The sequence below is a fragment of the Macaca nemestrina genome, chromosome 4, assembly GCF_043159975.1.
Source record: "Macaca nemestrina isolate mMacNem1 chromosome 4, mMacNem.hap1, whole genome shotgun sequence".
NCBI classification, from domain to species: Eukaryota; Metazoa; Chordata; class Mammalia; order Primates; family Cercopithecidae; genus Macaca; species Macaca nemestrina.
Genome location: NC_092128.1, coordinates 61404145 through 61416019, shown reverse-complemented (window position 1 = coordinate 61416019; position 11875 = coordinate 61404145). Strand labels below are relative to the sequence as shown.

Below are 11875 nucleotides of genomic sequence, written 5' to 3'. Positions count from 1 at the left end.
TTTAAAAAAATAGCTAATGGATTCTAAGACAGAGAGCTTATGCAGTTCTAAGTGCTCTCTTTTCACATGAAGCAGCCCAGAGGAGTTAAATCGTGTCCAAGGCCACCAGCTCCTTTTGTCAAAACTGGACTAGGAACCCGAGTTGGCTGTTAGTAACTTCCCTAGAGACAATGATTCCAGACACCAGCTATCCAACATATTGATATAAGGACAATGTATGTATAGGTTGGAGTAAAATGCAAGCAATGTTGGCAATTTTCTGTATTCGGGGGAATTCCCTTTTCCAGATATTCTTATTTCCCCTAATTGTTTAAGGAAAAATGATGTTTTGTGAAAGTATGGCATCATTGATTATAACTATTGTAAACAGCAAAATAAAGAGCAAACTCATGTTAGTTGTCATTACCTCTGTTACCCTCCCTTTTATATTTTATAATTATAATGACCTGTAAAATTTCTTAATCCAGGAACTATAATACTACCCTAGTCCACATTGTGAGGGCAGTGTAGCCACGTGGTCACTGGAATTCCTTGCTTCGATTTAAAACCTGACTTAACCACTTACTAGCTATGGGACCATGGACAAGTTACATAACATCTAAAAGTTTCAGTTTCCTCATCTCTAAAATAAAAATAACAGTAACTACATTGAAGGATTGCCATGATTAAGTGATAAAATTAATGTAAATAACCTAGCATAGAGCCCAGCACTGTTATCACTCATCAATGCCATACATTATTATGAATTGTTATCATGACACTCATCTTCCTAGTACAATCTTCATTTTGGGCTGAAGCGCTAAAGATCCTAATTATCTACATGTATCAGTCTTTTTGTGTTGTATAAAGGAATACCTGAGTCTGGGTCTTTTATAAAGAAAAGATGTTTATTTTGGCTCATGGTTCTGCATACTGTACAATAAGCATAGCACCAGCATCTGCATCTGCTCAATCATGGCAGAAGGCAGAGGGTGAGCAGGCATGTCACATGGCAAGAGAAAGCAAGAAAGAGAGATGCTAGGCTCTTTTAAACAACCAGCTCTCGCATGAACTAATAGAGCAAAAATTCGCTTATTACCATGAGGAGGGTACCAAACCATTCATGAAGGATCGGCCCCCATGACTCAAACACCTCCCAGCAGATGTGATCTCGGACACTGGGGACTACAAATCAACATGACATTTGGAGGGGACAAATCTTCAAACTATATCACTGTAACCATTAATGTGTAATTTAATTTTTTTTAATTTTTATTTTTTAACTTTTAGGTTCAGGGGTATATGCGCAGGTTTGTTGTATAGGTAAGCTGCATGTCACAGGGGTTTGTTTTACAGATTATTTCATTACCCAGGTAACAAACATGTACCTGATAGTTTTTCAATCCTTTTCCTCCTCTTACCTTCCACCATCAAGTAGAGCCCACTGCCTGTTATTCTCTTCTTTGTATCCATGTGTACTCCATGAAACATGCATTTATTCTTTATTCCACTGAAGTGTTAGATGTGGACCCTTTATACAAGATAAAAATAATTCCTTTCCTTGAGGGACTACTGGCTGAGAGTAAATAATAAACATTTACAATAGTGAGATGAGTGCTGTTCTGTAGGAAATAAATATTATAGGAGCTTACAGAAAAGTAACCTAGCAAGACTAGGCTGGTCAGAGAAGGCTGCCATGATCTTAAGCTGAAGGAAGGAGGATGCAATACTGTAAGAAATAGAGAAGAGTGTATGAAAAGAGATGCATCCAGGGAACTGGAAGTAGCTCAATGTGACAGTTAAGTCTGGCTGGAGGGGTGGGTGACTGAAGATGAAGTGGAAGAAGCCGCTGGAGAGATGAAGAACCAGGGCCTGAAACTCTCTCTGAATCACATTGGGTATTTAAGTAAGTGAAAGCCACTGAAGAGTTTTACGCAGAGAACAGTATCATCATATTTACATCTTCGGACAACCACTCTGGGTGAAATGTGTTATTGATAGAAGAACACCTACAGATAAGGAGACCACTTAGGAGCCTACCATCGAGGTGTGAAACTTTTGTTGACTGGTAGGAAGGTAGACAGAGAAAAGTGAACGGATCTTTGAAATATTTAGAAGAAAAAAAGGAGAAGACTTTATGATTCACTGGTTATATTTAAAAAAAAAAAAAAAGTTGGGGGAGAAACAATTACTCTCAGGGTTCTGAAGTTTAACATCCTGACTAGCAGTGCAGTCCCCAAAGTGCGGGGGACAAAGGAGGGTGCCCAAGGCAGGGGTGAGGTAGACGGGACAAATCCAGATGAGAAAATTAAAAATTGCTCTTCAGAAATATTGTGAAGGAGACTTTGTACAGTGTTGAGGATATGAAGACGAGAAGATGCAAAGTTGGATGAGTCGCTGCTGCCCAAGAATGTATACACTCAGTGTGATTTTTAACACTGATTGCATGCTTATTGAAATGCTTATTGAAAGTTTTGTTGGTTTGTTTTGTTTTATATATTGATACTTAAGTGCCACTCTAATTAATTCAGAATCTTGAGTGTTTCCTGCAGCCAGGGTTACACTAGCCAGGGGGATGTTAAGTGACAGGAGTGACGACTCAGATGCAGGATGTTTCTGAATTATACTTTATAAAACTGTATCTACATACAATTTTTTGTTTCAATTTTAAATGAACACATTTTATGAGCGTATTTTAAAACACATTCTGCAAGTCCATTTTAATTGCATTATTTTTAGGGCTTTTCTATTCATTTTTCTCTTTGGATCTGGATTCTATAGTTGGACATACCTGATAATCAATACAGTTCTCGTTGATTGTGGCTGATATTTAGGACCACTATTGGGATAATTCTTTTTAATAGACATTCTATTCCTATTTAAGTCACATTAATAATATCAAATGTCTTATATAGTTGCACCACAGATTTCTATAAATATCAAACAAAAAGAACTTTGTCAATCAGGTTCTTTCTTATGGTAAATGATACCAAACAACAGAATAAAATTAGAAAATTCTGTGACTTGACAATATGTTTTTTTTTTTTTTTTACATATCACAATTAAATGGCTATTTCTTGACACAATGAAAAGCTCATCAAAACTTTTAAAATCCCACTTAAAAGATTACTATTTCAGATTGATGGCAGGCTGCCTGCTCATCTTCATTTAGAGACCCTCAAAGATACCTGACTGAGGCAAGAGAGACTGGTGCATGATAGAAGTTCCTGGCTGTACAGTCAGATTGCCTGGGGACACATCCCAGCTCCCCAACTTGGGCATGTCATATGACACCTCTTAAGTTTCTGTTCGTTGTCTGATTTATTTTATTCACTCAATAAATACATGTGTATAGTAACAATGATTATAGTCACTACCTAATAGTCACTCAGGCCTCTGTTTCTTACCTCAGAAGCTTAATCATTCTGATGCTGATGATTTTAGGAATGCCTGGGGAAACACGACATCAAAAAGATTTCTAAGGTATAACAAATATTACCAAGACCTCAAAATTTTCTCTCTGCTGGGCATTGGAAATATAATGATGAGAAACACAAACACAGCGCGAGTTGCAGGAGACCACAAGGAGAGTATTCGTCCAAAAATTGCATGAAGAGGCATATATTACTAACTCTAAAAAAAAGTGCTATGTAATAAAAAGATCTTGGTAACAGGGAGTTGATGGCAGATGGAAGGAAAGAACCTGATGGGAACTGACCTGTGTTTAGTGACTGAGCTGTGAAGAAGGTAGATGGAAGATTCACACTGCCCTGGGTGTCTTCATCCAAATCTCAGCAACAATTAGACATCTGGAGCACAGTAGATACAGACTAAGTAATGGAGAAGCAGATGGCAATGTTAGCTCTGGGAGAATGTTTGACTTCAGCTAACAGCTTAGGGTATGAAGGAAGAAACTTCTTCTCACTTATGGGCCAATACTTAAGTTTCCCTCAACAAAAATGCATTACCTCATCCATTTTCTTATTTCCTTTCATCAAAAACCTTTAATTTTCTCTGCTAAATTTCCACTTGTCCTCATTTTCATTAGTTCTCAATCTCCTGAAATTTCATCTCAACCTCTCCTCCAAAACTGCTTTGGATGATTTCCTAATTGCTCATTCCAATCTCAATGTATTCTGTCAGTTTCCCTCTGAAAACTCAGACTTCTCTGAGTTCCAGTGCTTCACTGTCTTCTCACTCACTCCCTTCTCAAGATAGTCCAACTCATCTGGCCCTTAAATATTGGTGTTTATAAAATCTTTACCTATATGATTTTATTAAATGTTATGGTTTCCTATCTTCATTCTGGTCCAAATTCCCAGTCGTCATTGGATTCTCATACCTAGGAGTCTTAAATATATGACTAATCTAACATACCTAGAAAATAACTAACATCTTTCTCAATATCTCTTCCTCCTTTTGCCCTCTGTATCTCAGGACCAAGTCAAAGAGGCAAAGTCAGCTAAGCTAGAGCTTTAGTGTCATTAAATGACCAAATTCTGACAAGCCTACACCTTAAATACCTTTTGATTTCCCACTACTTTCCACACCCACTGCTACTTTCTTTCTTCAGACTTTTGTCAACTCCTGCCCAAACCATTTAAATGATTCCCAACTGGTTTCCCTACTTTGGGTTTCTTTCCACTTCAATCCACCCCCATGGTACTTATTTTCTAAAATTTACCTCTGATCACATCTTCCCCCTTTAAAAAATATTCAGTGACTCCCCATTGCTTATAAAATAAAATATAAGTGCCTTAGGAGGACATATGACACCAATTAGAAGCAGGCCTCTCGCTACTTATGACTTCATATTCCCCTCATTCCTATCCTAATACCAAAAAAAAAAAAAAAAAATGCAATTTTTAACTTAAACCTTACCAAATTACCTAAAGTTTTTCAAATATAATGCACTAATTCATTTTTCTGCGCTGAACACGACTCCCACAATGCCTTCTCCTAACCTCCCCTTTACGATTACCTATATTTTAATACCCACTGTAAACACTACTACTCTTCTAGAGCATTCTCTGGTGTTCTGGAGCGGTTAGGCCATTTTCTCCTCTGTTTTTCAACATAGATTTGAGTTTGAATGTTTGTCAGAATTATCTTAAATAACATTTATATTAAATTACTTCCTTTTAGGAAACAAGGAGGAAGAGCTTGGAAATAAAGAAAACCCAAGTATTTACTAGACACTCTGCTCTGGACCGAGAGAGATATTTGGAACATATCTCTGTTACAATCTATGAAAATGTGGCATACTTAAAAAAAAAGTGTGGACTTTAGAATTTTAAAAAACCTAGTCTCAACTGTCGCTTTAATTTTTACTAGTGTGAGCTTAGGGGATCAGAATCTGCAATTGTAAATTGTCGCAGCATTTTCTTTGCAATATGGTGGGAACAATTATTAATGATATAGGACAGGCACAAAATAGGAGCTTAATAAATAATACCAGCTTCTAGTAAAATAAGATCCTAATCTACTAATAACCATACTATCTCTGGTATTGCCAGAATAAGAAGAATGCTTCAAGTAGTCAAACATTTGGTTAATTTTTCAATTAAATTTCCATCTCATTTTAAATAATGGTTAAGCTGTGACATCTTCTGGAGGGCATCTACTTTTCCTTCTAATATAACATCATTCCACTTAGTACAACCCCATGTCAGGTTAGGAAAACCTAGTAAGACATGTCAACCTGCATCTCAGACTGTCTCATCCATGACTCAAGAATCTATCCCTAAATTGTTTTTTTGAATCAGAATTCTGGAATTAGTAAAAGTAGGACTGGACAAAGTTAGAAAAAATGGCAGATCATGTGGATCATTTTTAAATAAGACAAGTATAATGATTTAAAAAATAAAACTGGGATGCAAAAACAGAATTCAAGAGAAAGTTTGATTTAATACTGGGCCGTTAAGTTTAGTGATGGACTTCCTATATTTTCCTAAATTCTAGAGTCAGCAGAGCCTCAAGAAAGACATTAAGTGGCTCACAACTGATGGTAAGCACGTCAATTTAGCCACTAAAGAGAGGAAAGTAAGTGGAAAGGAACAACACATTTCGATTTTTAAAAACATTAGGATGAGCAATACAGACAGGGCAAAAGTCTCAAGTCCAGTTGTTTCTATTGCAACTGTGACTAATACAACATGGCCTGTAACTAGGCAAAATTATGGTAGAAAATGTTTCTTTAAAGCTTGAATCCTTTACTGCTTTGATACCTCAACCTTTTTTCCTGTGGTGAAAAGTGATTATACCCAAATGGCATTAAATTGAAGAAAAGAACAAAATTATAAAGCAATCTCAGTCAATTTATATTATAAATTACATATTAGATACCATAATACCAAAAGACCTAAACTGTAGCCCTAAATTATTATTAACTATATAATTCAGTAAAAGATTTCTGTATACACTATTATTCTGTTTCATTAATAGAAGTAAGAAATGCTGTGAAACAAAAATGGAGAATCAAGAAATTCACGAATAAAAAACCTAAGAGAATGGTTAAGCTGAACCTGAAAACATAGCTTCAAGCTGATCCAAAAAAACCTAAAATTGTGCTTTCAAACTATAGTGTGTGTTCCTGAACACCCAAGTACATGTCTTATTAATGCCTATATAATAGTGATGTCGCAGGGCCACTCCATCCCAAGAGATACCATTTAGGGTGTGAGGTGGCCTCATAAGCTAGATTGCTGCTGATTTGAGCCAGTCTGAGTCACTCCCTCTAATCCAAAGGAAAGACTGTAATCCTAACATATCTCAAACCCTTCTGTATTTGTCTCTTGGGATACTGAGAGCTTGAAGTCACTGAATCACTCATTATGAATCAGGAGCATGTTGATCAATGCTATTGTCTTGCTGATAATAAGATAGTAGATGCCTCAGTTTTGTAACACTGAAGTATTTATACCGCTATGCTTACGAGTGAATACTCAGGGGCACAGTCCTCCTTAATCTCTCCTTGTATTGTTACTGATTGCAAAGGAGGAGTAGGGTGTACCTGGAGAAAATTCCATCAACCCTCTGAACCCTATTCTGTTCTCACCTGCCAAGGGTTATTCCTAAGGTTTCAAAGTCCTCAGTGACTCAAGTTGTCATTTATTTTGGTATTTCTCTTTCAGGCTATTCCTAAATATGCATTATGGAAGTTTAGTAGTGTGCCCTTCATGTAGTAGGATCAATATGTACCTAAAAATAAAATAGTAAATAGTCTTCACTAATACTTTGAACTTCCTATTTTCCAAATTAAAGAAAAATACAAAATTTTACAGAGATTAACTTAAGTATCTCACAAATAACAACATAATTTCTTCCAGTGGTTTCCTTAGTAGTATATAAATCTTTGTTATTATCCTTATAGGGAATTAGCTTCTCAATATCATTTTATCTCTTAGGCATAGGGAGTTTGTTACATATGATCATGGTTGCCTAGCGTTGCTATAAATTACCACCAAGTGGTAGTTTGCAAACAACAGAAATATATTATCTCACAATTTTGGAGGTCAGAAATTCAAAATCAAGGTGTTAGCAGGACCACACTCCCTCTGAGCCTCTAAGAGAGATTTTTTTTTCTTGTCTATTCCAGTTTCTGTTACTCCAGCCATTGCTCAGTTTGTAGCAGTTAATTCTAATTTTGGCCTCTGCCTTCATATCGCCTTTTCCCTTTGTCTGTGTTTTTTCCTCCTGTGTCTTTTATAAGAGCATGTATCATTGGTTTTTAGGTTCTAACCTAAATCTAGGCTAATCTCATCTCTAGATCCTTAACTTAATTACATTTGAAAAGTCCCTTTATCCAAATAAAGTCACATTCACAGGTTTCAGGGATTAGGACTTGGACATTTCTTTTTTGAGGACACAATTCAACCCACCATACATATTCCCTTGGCATTATGTTATATGAGTGGAATATGCTTATTATGAGTTCCCTAATTTATATCTCCCACCTTGATTTTTCCCTTATGTCTGGATTCTTACATCCATGTTGATATAGTAGATGGCCAATTTGATTTCTCCATCTGAGTGTGCCTCAAAACTGAGGTACCCATTGTTCCATCTTCCAGGGGAGTTGACTAGTTGTGGCTCATAGCCAAGATTCTCCCCAGAAATTACTTTGGGGTGGAGGAAGCTGCTTTTCTCCAAGTAATACCCACTGCAAAGGGATAGAAGGACAGGTTTGGTAACATGTCTCAATTCAGCCCATTTCTGGAGGGCCATCCCAGCTCCAGTTTCCCATGAGATTGACTGACACCTCTGTTTCAACTGTACATCACCAATTTCTTTTTCAATCCTGCTTACTTCCTTCACAGGTATTGTTTCTGAGGGTTCTTTGCAATAAACCACCTATATGCAAGTGTCCATTTCAGTTTGTCCCACCTAGAATGCAGCCTAGAAAAAAAGACCCCTAATTTAACGTGTCCCTACATAACTCTTATTGCAATGTATCCTCCACCACTTCACATTCTCTCCCTTCCATTAACAGGGTTCCTTCTCCATTCCCCAACTTTGTAAATGACATCAACATCCACAGAATTTTCCAGCCAAAAGCATAGGAATTATTGTACTTTGTACTGTTTTCTTTTACCAAGATCCTATTTTGAGTCAAGTACTTCTAAATTATATTGGATATCTGTCTAGTTTTCTAAATTGCCATTAACACTTCCCTAGTGTGATCATCATCCCCTCCCATATTACTCTTAATTATTAGAACTGTGATCCTGGGCAATTTACTTACTCTTTCCAAGCCTCCGTGAAGCCGAAAGAATAATAGTACTCATATAATAACAGTACTCAACATTACAGAGTTGCTTTGATTAAGTGGTTAAAAAACATAGAAGGGCTAAAATAATACTTGGCATATAGTAAGTGCTATCGTGTCAGTTATTATAAATATTCCAAAATTTAATTAGGTCGCCTCTTGTAGTGGGAAAGGGAAAGGAATACAAATGAGTGAGGAGAATTATCTGTGGACTTCTCCAGAGGTTGGCTTTGTACCTAGTATTAAATCATGCATATCTCATGGCATGTAGTTGCAACATATTATTCCATATGGTGGAATCTCAGAACCCAAGTTATTTTAAAGTAAATATTCAATATGCACATATAATAATGAAGTAAATGTTATATAAAATATTTTCTAAATACTACAGTATTTAAATTTTATCTAAATGGCTCTAATTCAAGAACTAGAAGTTCAGATGCTCCCAGAAGTACAGGCTATCAGTGCATTCCAGGAGCACATTGCGGGTTGATTGTTTCCAGTACAACATCGTCCTACTGCCATGAATTTGCTTGCTGGTTAATGTCTATAAAAATTCCCACAGATGTGTAAAAATATGTATTTGACTCTGTTTCTTCTTATCCGTCCCTTCCCACATTTTGTGGTAACTAAATAGGAAAATCATTTCTTGAATATCTCTGATACTATAGTTAAAATGTAGTGATCAAAAGATATAAGCTTATATATGTGATCCAGTGCCAAATATTTCCCTAGATAAAATAGGTATTCAAAGCATGAATTAGGTTACTGTATAATATTTTACTTGACAGTGAAGTTTAACAAGGATCATAAGACATGAATGCATAAATTTTAAATCCATTATCATGGATAAGGAGATCATTTTATTAAGTCAGTCTATTACTTGTAACAATAATAGTATAATGAGACATGGGAATTATAGTGTTTTTTTTTTTTTTTAAATATAGCCATTGGAAAGCATGTGTTGAAGTTTAATAAAACTGAGCCAAGGCTGATTTATTAAAAACTTATGCTTAAATTGTTCCTATTTTTTTCTATTAATTAATTTTTTACTTTTTTTATTTATTTTTATTTTTTGAGATGGGAGTTCTTGTTCTGTTGCCCAGGCTGGAATGCAGTGGTATAATCACAGCCTTGACCTCCTGGGGCTCAATTAATACCCCTGCCGCAGCCTCCCAATTAGCTGGGATCACAGACTTTCACAACTATACTCAGTTAATTTTTTTTCTTGTAGAGACAGGGTCTCACTATGTTGTACAGACTAGTCTCAAACTCCTGGGCTCAAGCTGTCCTCTTCCTTGGCCTCCCAGAATCCTGGGACTCCAAGCATGAGACACCACTCCTGGCTGAAATTCTTCCTATTTTTTATTCTTATTGTTTATTATTGTTTATATATCCATTCAGCAAGCTTTTAATGTTTACATTATATATCTACACACACACACACACACACACACAAATAGAAATTGCTGAGTGCTAAAAAAAAAAGTAATAAACTTTGGTCCCATCTCTAAATCTAGTTGAAATAACTAAATTAATGTTGGAACATTTATTTGAGCAAGAAGAAGGCTCTCAATTCCCCGCATGCCCTTTTTTGCCATTGGGTTGCAAAAAAACATAAACACCATGGAAATGACAATGTTCACAAAATATTACACAAAAATGCACCGAACTTCCACATCAGGAAGTTTCTATCAGTATTTAGCTGTCGTGTAAGTTATGGTAGAACCTCTAACATTAAAAAAAAAAAAAAGTACCCTCTGAAATTAAAAACATGAAATGCTTGAATAGCCTCTTCGGATACTGGAGACTAAAGTTTTGGACATGCTGTTCCAAAATATTTATATTAATAACTGTCAGATTTGAATGATGCCCTTAACAGGATAAAGTTCCATGTAGTCCAGGATACAATTGAAACTGCCTTTGTAAAATTATACAGTTAGGAGAAATTTGACTCCATCTTGCCTCTAACCACCAAGCTGTCTTTGGTCATTCCTGGGCATAGGCCAAGCTAACTTTGGGAGAAATTTAGTCTATAGTTTAACCTTAAAGCAGGATGGTAACAGCCCTTCCCTAAACTAAACTGCTTTTATAAAACTTGTGAAAGCCACAATGTTAGGGTTATGAGAGGAGCCTGAATTCTGCTAAGATGTAGGCATAGTTTCTATAATCCCTTACTACTCAGAAGTTAAATGGCCAGAGATTACAGGATTTGTGACTTCCCCAATTGTTCCTGTACATAACGTCACTAACATCGAACCTAAGATTCGTCTTTTGAAATTTTTTTTTCAGATTTTTGCATTTCTGACAACCACCTGACTTCACTCAGACCTATGACTCAACCAGTCCTGTGGCCCCTGCCGAGTGACTGACTCAGTGCACGAGGACCATATTCTGTATCCTATGATTTCATTTCCAACCAATCAACATTCTCCATTCCCTAGCCCACTGCCCATCAAACTATCCTTGAAAAACCCTAACCTCTGATCCTTCAGAGAGACTGATTTGGGTAATAACTTTATCTCTTGTGTGGTCAGCCTTGCATCAATTAAACACTTTCTTTACTGAAATACCATTGTCTCAGTGAGCTAATTTTGTCTGTGCAGTGCACAGCAAGGACCTGTTGGGCAATTACACAATCAGTGCAAGTACCTCCGCTACTCAACATTACAAACCTATGTATTCATTGGAGCTCAAAATGTCTGCATCTAATCTAGACTCTTTGTAGAGATTAGTCTCCCCAGTAGGAGAATAATAGGGTATTTAGGTGAGGCACTTAACTTTCAGCTAAAAATTTCTTTCTTATTGAAGGAGGTTGGGGGACAACTAAAAAACAAACAGACAACATAGATTTCAAAACAAAGTCTATGGAGGAAATGAAATACATAATCTTGCAAGTCAAATGTGTGTCTGGGACATGAACTGATTATGTGTCCAAAATTATCCCTCTGTCCTAGCTTACTAAGGGGTCAGTTGTGCCTGATAGCATTCCACAGTTAAGGTGGAATTGTGGTATGTGAACTAGACCTGAGAACACCCATAAGGCACAAATCAACTGCATGAGCTGGGTGCTCTGACTTCAGCATTCCTACTCATGCCCCTCTCTAGTTATCCTAATTAGGGCTTCAT

General features: G+C 36.5%; 1 long non-coding RNA gene across 4 annotated transcripts in view; it reads right to left on the bottom strand.

The window, feature by feature from the left end:
- Positions 1-11875, bottom strand: part of LOC105475404 (uncharacterized) — a 111155-nt gene that overhangs the window by 61246 nt on the left and 38034 nt on the right. For 3 of the 4 annotated variants that reach the window (XR_983321.3, XR_011622095.1, XR_003016576.2), the window contains exons 2-3: positions 3698-3809; positions 3387-3429 (exon numbers count right to left, since the gene is read on the bottom strand). This is a non-coding gene — a long non-coding RNA (uncharacterized lncRNA). The remainder of the gene's footprint in view (positions 1-3386; positions 3430-3697; positions 3810-11875) is intronic. The other variant, XR_011622094.1, reaches the window with a different exon arrangement.